This window comes from Cyprinodon variegatus, unplaced genomic scaffold, assembly GCF_000732505.1.
Source record: "Cyprinodon variegatus isolate N-32 unplaced genomic scaffold, C_variegatus-1.0 Scaffold41, whole genome shotgun sequence".
Taxonomy (NCBI): Eukaryota; Metazoa; Chordata; class Actinopteri; order Cyprinodontiformes; family Cyprinodontidae; genus Cyprinodon; species Cyprinodon variegatus.
The window spans coordinates 544,257-550,259 of NW_015150494.1; positions in this window are offsets into that span (position 1 = coordinate 544,257).

Below are 6,003 nucleotides of genomic sequence, written 5' to 3' on the forward strand. Positions count from 1 at the left end.
CTGGACCAGATTTGTTCAGTGTTCAAATGTGTTTGAAGGGTGTTTGCACCCTACATAAAACAGGACTAGGATCAATATCTATGTTAGACTGTACAGTAAAAGACAAACCTATATCACAAAAAATAATTAAGGGTAGTTAGAATTAGTATAGTTAGTAAATCATTTTGATTTACTTTGTCGGAAACTTCAAAAGATCCAGATGGAGGCAACCGCAACCACCTGGATCAAAGACTACCTGATAAACAGACCACAGTTACTTAGACTGAAGGGTCAGTGGTCTAATCCAGTAGTCAGCAGCACAGGAGCACCACAGGGAATGGTATTCTCACCATTCTTTTTTACTCTGTTCACCTCTGACTTCCTGAACCAGAAAGAGTTCTGTTACCTGCAGAAATACTGGGATTACTCTCAAGAAATCCCAGTATTTCAAGTGGGTGCATCAAAGCTGGACAAGAAGCTGCTATCAATTAGTAAAATTGATTTTAACTAGGTCCACTCAGAGTTAAGCGCAACAAGTATGAAAAGCCATTATCAGTGGAACACCAATTCGACGAGTCACCTAGACAACAGGCAGCAGGAAGAGCATATTTCACCCACTGATCTCTGTTTATTCACTGGATTGCTGATAGCCCGTTGGTATTAAGGTTGGTATTGGCACTCCCTAGTTAAACTCGTCACAATGTAAACAAAACATGCGCAACAGCATCAAACATTGATGATGTTCCAATTTTCAGAGGGAATTTTTACTCAGGTATTTACTCAGGGGTGGTTTCAGTCTATTTTAGACAGTAAATAAGTAGCTGTTTGCAGCCCTGCTTCAGATGTTATCATCCCAATAAATGGTCGTTATTAGCGGTGCCATAGAATGGCTTCAGATTGTGCCAGTAGGTTCATTAGGCTGTTATCATCGAGTGAATCCTACTTTTAACCCTAAAGTAATTCCTTTTTCCCCGCAGAGTTAATGAATCTATTTATCTGTAACCTGAAAATAATTTCAGTATTTCTTCTTGTACTTTAAATATAACTAAATAAGAATAAAATGAACCGCAACTCGGTCATATTAAACAAACCAAAAACAAGTAATCTCATGCCCTGTCAACTGAGTTGTAGAATCCTCTCCCTATAAATATTTATTTCTCTGTGAAAAGGTGCTGATCATTCTTTAATAAGATCCTCATCAAACAGACATGCAATGTTTGTTTTTAAAACCTACTGTGTGAAATGGATCTAGTGAATTATATATATTTTTGTGCACAAAACTACAACAAAAATCGTACTAAATTAGGAAATAAAAAAGCGTGATTGGCTATAAGGAGAGTGGAGAAAGAGGAGATTCTGAGTTTACTGAACAAAACCTGCTACTGACCAGGTTAGGTCAGAGGAAAATGTTACTATGGTAACAGAGATAGAAGTTCTAACGATTTGGTTGGAGATTTTTGTGAGCACCTAAATGCAGAGGCTGAGAGGCAGGAGTGAGTTCCTTGAAGATTTAATGAATGATTACAGGAAGCAAAAACAGCAATCCAAAAAAATCCAACTTAAAAATGTCAAACTGAACAAAGGCAGGACTAATGAGCTGATAAGGAGCAGGTGTGAGTAGAGCTGACGAGGAAGCCAAGGGAAAAGAAAACACAAGGGGGCAACAGAGGACAGGCAAAGAAAAGCCTAATAAAATAAAATAAATCCAGATCACACCAATAAAGCTAGAAAACAAAGAAAAACATGGACAAACATTAAACTGATAACTTAGAGAACACCAACAGAACCAAGATCATTACAGAAGTTGAGGAAACTCTTTGTGAACCGGAAAAGTTTAGTTTTGCTGTTTTCGGCTTTAGACAACTTTTTCAGTAAACCTGCTTCATGAAAGAGACCCTGGTGAACTGCTTTGTGGCGTGGAAACGATCATCTGATCCTGAATGTCAACAAAACAGATGATTGTAGATTTCAGAATAAACAGGAGCAAGTTGAATCACATCATGGGGAAAAATAGTGGAGGTGGTGGAGGAGTAGAAATACCTTGGTGTTCACCTGGACAACAAACTAGACTGGAGACAACTGTGAAGCTGTCTGCAATAAGGGACAAAGCAGACTGGACTTTCTAAGGGAGTTTAGGTTCTTCAGTGTTTGCAGCAAGATGCTGAATATCTTCTATAAGTCTGTTGTGGAGAGTGATCTCTTCCTCCATCATCTGCAGGGGTAACAGCATCAAATGACATTAAAAAAGCTCAACGAGCTAATAGAAAAGACAAAGGGACTCTCTCTAGAACCCCTGGAGATGATTTCACAAAGAAGTATTAAAATGAAGAATGTTATGGACAACAGTGACCCTCCTGTTCATCACATTGTTAAACACCAATGGTTTTCGCTCAAAGGCTTCTCTAGACCTGGTGCAAGACAGACCGCTATAATATCCAACCTGCCTACAGCTATAAACACCTACAACAACTCGTCTAAAAAGACTGATGATTTACTGCATCATTTGATTTCCCTTTGGGATTATTTAAGTCATTTTGAATTCAATTGATTTGCAAAAATGGCACACTTATAATAAATTATATTATGTTTACAACTTAGTCAAGTGATTTGAACTAAAAAAATGCACATATCTGATTGCCTGAGAAAGAAATCAGCTGAAGATTTTCTTAAAAACCTACTTTGGAAATAAGTGCATGGATGTAGAACATTGCATGAGTCTGTAGGAGGCAGTGATGGTTGCTGAGTCTAAAAGCTGCTAGGAGGAGAGATCTGTAATAATGCTCCTTTTTGTAACTCGGACCCAACAGATAATCACTGAAGGAGTTCAGTAACAGCTTCATGAATGGGTTAGTGATTGTGTTTATCCTACAGACTACACGTAGACTTACAATTTTTTCAGCATAGAAAGACAATCTATGTTATGAAGTAGAACTTTCTTTTTTTTCTGGTGTCACAATAGTTAACACTCCTGCCATAACTTTAATGACCAACGTTAGCCACAGAAGCTCTTAGACCCCCACTGTAACGTTTTACTGTCCCTCCTGTTTTAGACGAGTCCTCTCTCCTGCACTTTGCACCTCTGATTCAAATGATTGGATCATTTCTTCAGCATGTTATGCCGTCCTTCATAGCAATATTCCTCGCACATTCAATTAAGTCCGCTGCAGGGAAACAAGGAAACATATAAAACATGCAGACTGCAGAAACTAACCTGTTTGTTTGGTGACAGGATAAACATGGGTCTAGTCCAGCTTTTCTTTCTCGGTTTCAGCTGTTTAAAACGTATCAGTCTGACTGTAAACATGAGCAAGTTTAGGTGAGGAACTATTTTCTTTAGAAACGTTATCACTAATTAAGATTTTTTTGTCACCTGAATTTAATGTTCTCCTGTCTCACCATTTTCAAGATGGACAAAAAAGAAATTGGCCCTGTGCGTTACATGACGCTGATATCCCAGAGAATCATACATTGCTAGATTACTAACTGGACATTTAAGACCCCTGAAATGATTCCCAAAATAAAACTACACTCAAAAACAACATTTCACAGGAAAAGTCTTGTCAATAATTCTCTATAATATACATAAAACTTTATTGTGACCAAACGTTGAAAAGTCATTGCCTGTTGGTGACCTTCACCTACATTTAGGGACTGGTAGTTAATTTCCTCTGGTGTCCATCTGTGAACCGACTCCTAACAAATCAAACTCTTTATATATCCATTGTGTTTCTACATGTGGTCCAAATAACATCTATTTAGGACCACCCCATATGGATGTTAAATAGTTATATCCAGGGGTGGAGCTATATGGGGGCCCAGGGGTGGCCACTCTTAGCCAATCATTGGCCACCCCTACCATTTATTCACTCTAATACAGATGGTGGCAGCAGTAATGCTCTGCAGTGGAATATGCAAAACATTTTAATTTTTTGAGGTTAATTATGCTCATCAATATACTAGCATAAAGGATGATAAGTACAGAATTCATGCTCTTTACAGAACTATTGTTGTGTTTTATGGGGCAAAGAGAAAATTATGTGTCTCTGCAAGTCATCTAGGAGTCTTTAGTGAAATCAAAGATAAATGACAATTTTAATAAAAACATGTCAAATAATCAATTTATGCAAATATTAGTGCTTGTAAATATTATTTTATGCAGAATGTTTATTGATACCAGTAGATAAGTAATGACAATGATGATTTATTTACGCACCAGAACTCAAAACTGAGTTTTATTCATTATACCTTTTACCTATAATATATGCGCCTATTTGTTAGCAAAGGCTGTAGGAAAGTATAGTTTGTCTTTATTTAGAAAATATGGATGTTTTGCTCGTTAATGTTCCCGTTGGAACAGTGTAGAAAGGCCCTGAGGTTCTGGTGCCTATCTGCTTTTGGCCCCCCCTCAGCGTACATTGGTTCTCTTGTGTTGTTGTTTGGTTTAATGGCGGTTGGCAAACATCTTTTCTGTGCATTACTGCCACCAACTGGTGAGGAGTGTGGATCAGAATGGCCCTATTCATAAAGATATTTATTTTTATTTATCTATATATCTATAATATTACTTTACAAATACTAAATCTTCCTAATTATTCCTGTTATTGTTAAATATTTAGATAAATATTGATCTTTTTTTACTTTTTCTGCAGAATATCCATCACATCAAATTTAACTTTATCCTTATTTAGGTCTCTAGCCAAATTCCTTCCTTCTTCTTCATACTTCTTACAATACATGTACTAATGTTTCATCTTGTCCACAGTATTCACATTTGCCTGACATGTTTCCCCATTTTCAATAGTGTATTATTTAATCCTGTCCAAATCTTGAGTCTTGAAATAACTGTTTCCTCTCTTCTGCTTCCTCCTGCTATCCTCATTTCTTCGACTTTACGTCGAATCCTATTAAACCATCTTCCTCTCCTTTCTCCTTCCCATTGTTTTTGCCACCTTTCCTTCATCCTTTGTTTAATGATACTTTTCATTTCTGTCTTACTCAAGTTAGTCATCATATCAGTTGTTTTATTTTTTTATGCTTCCTTAGCCATCTTATCTGCAATTTCATTGGTCCCTATATGTGCTGGTGCCCAAATAAATATAACACTAATATCCATAATTTGAACTTGCTGTATTTCAATTAATAGGTCTAATCTATTTTCCCAAAAATTATTTTATATACTGATTAAAGCCAATTGAGTAACTATCGGTAAGCAGAGACTGCAGTTGCTTAGGGGCCCCGTCTCTGACACCTGGTTGGCCCCCTACGCAATTGTGTACTAGAACGTCTGTATTGGTGTGAAAAATTCCTCTTAAAACCACCGGATTTTAAAATAACTGACCGGACCTTATTTATACCTCAACACATGGCAGATCTCAACATGATGGTGAGCCGTTTAAACACCACACCAATAGCAAAGCAGACCGTGGTACTTTTAATTACTATTTTAATAACTGTGTATAATTGATTAAACGGTTGGTAAAAAATACACTCATATAATGTTTTTCAAACCCCATTAAAGATCTTAAAAGAACCATGTATTTGAGTGTTTTATTTTTTACACTACAGCTAATCCAGAGCGTAGATTAAAACCATAACTGTTAGGTACAATGTGTTAGCGATGATGGATACCAAAATGATGTACTTAGGCTGATTCCAGAAAAGAAAAAGGAAAGAAGAGCTGCTGGAAGAACGGAAAAAACTTCACAAAATAGGTGGATGTTGCTTTTACAGTGAGTAAAGATTGCGACCAGGAGATGAATGGAGAGGGTTGGTGAGGAAGGGGCTGTGAAACTCAAGGTAGCTCGATAAGACTGATTTTACAGCAGAGTATACTAAAGTACATCCATGTCCAGTGAAGGTGAAGAATGATGAACTGATGATGCCTGTTAGCCTGGGTGCCAGTCCGAACTTAGTCCTGCCCTCAAGGTTTGAGTTCGGGGAAGTTCGGTCTGGCTCTGCTCCATAGTAGCGCGAGTATTAAAGCCCACTGTCAGGCGATCCAATCAAATTGTCAGGGCGGGCTTT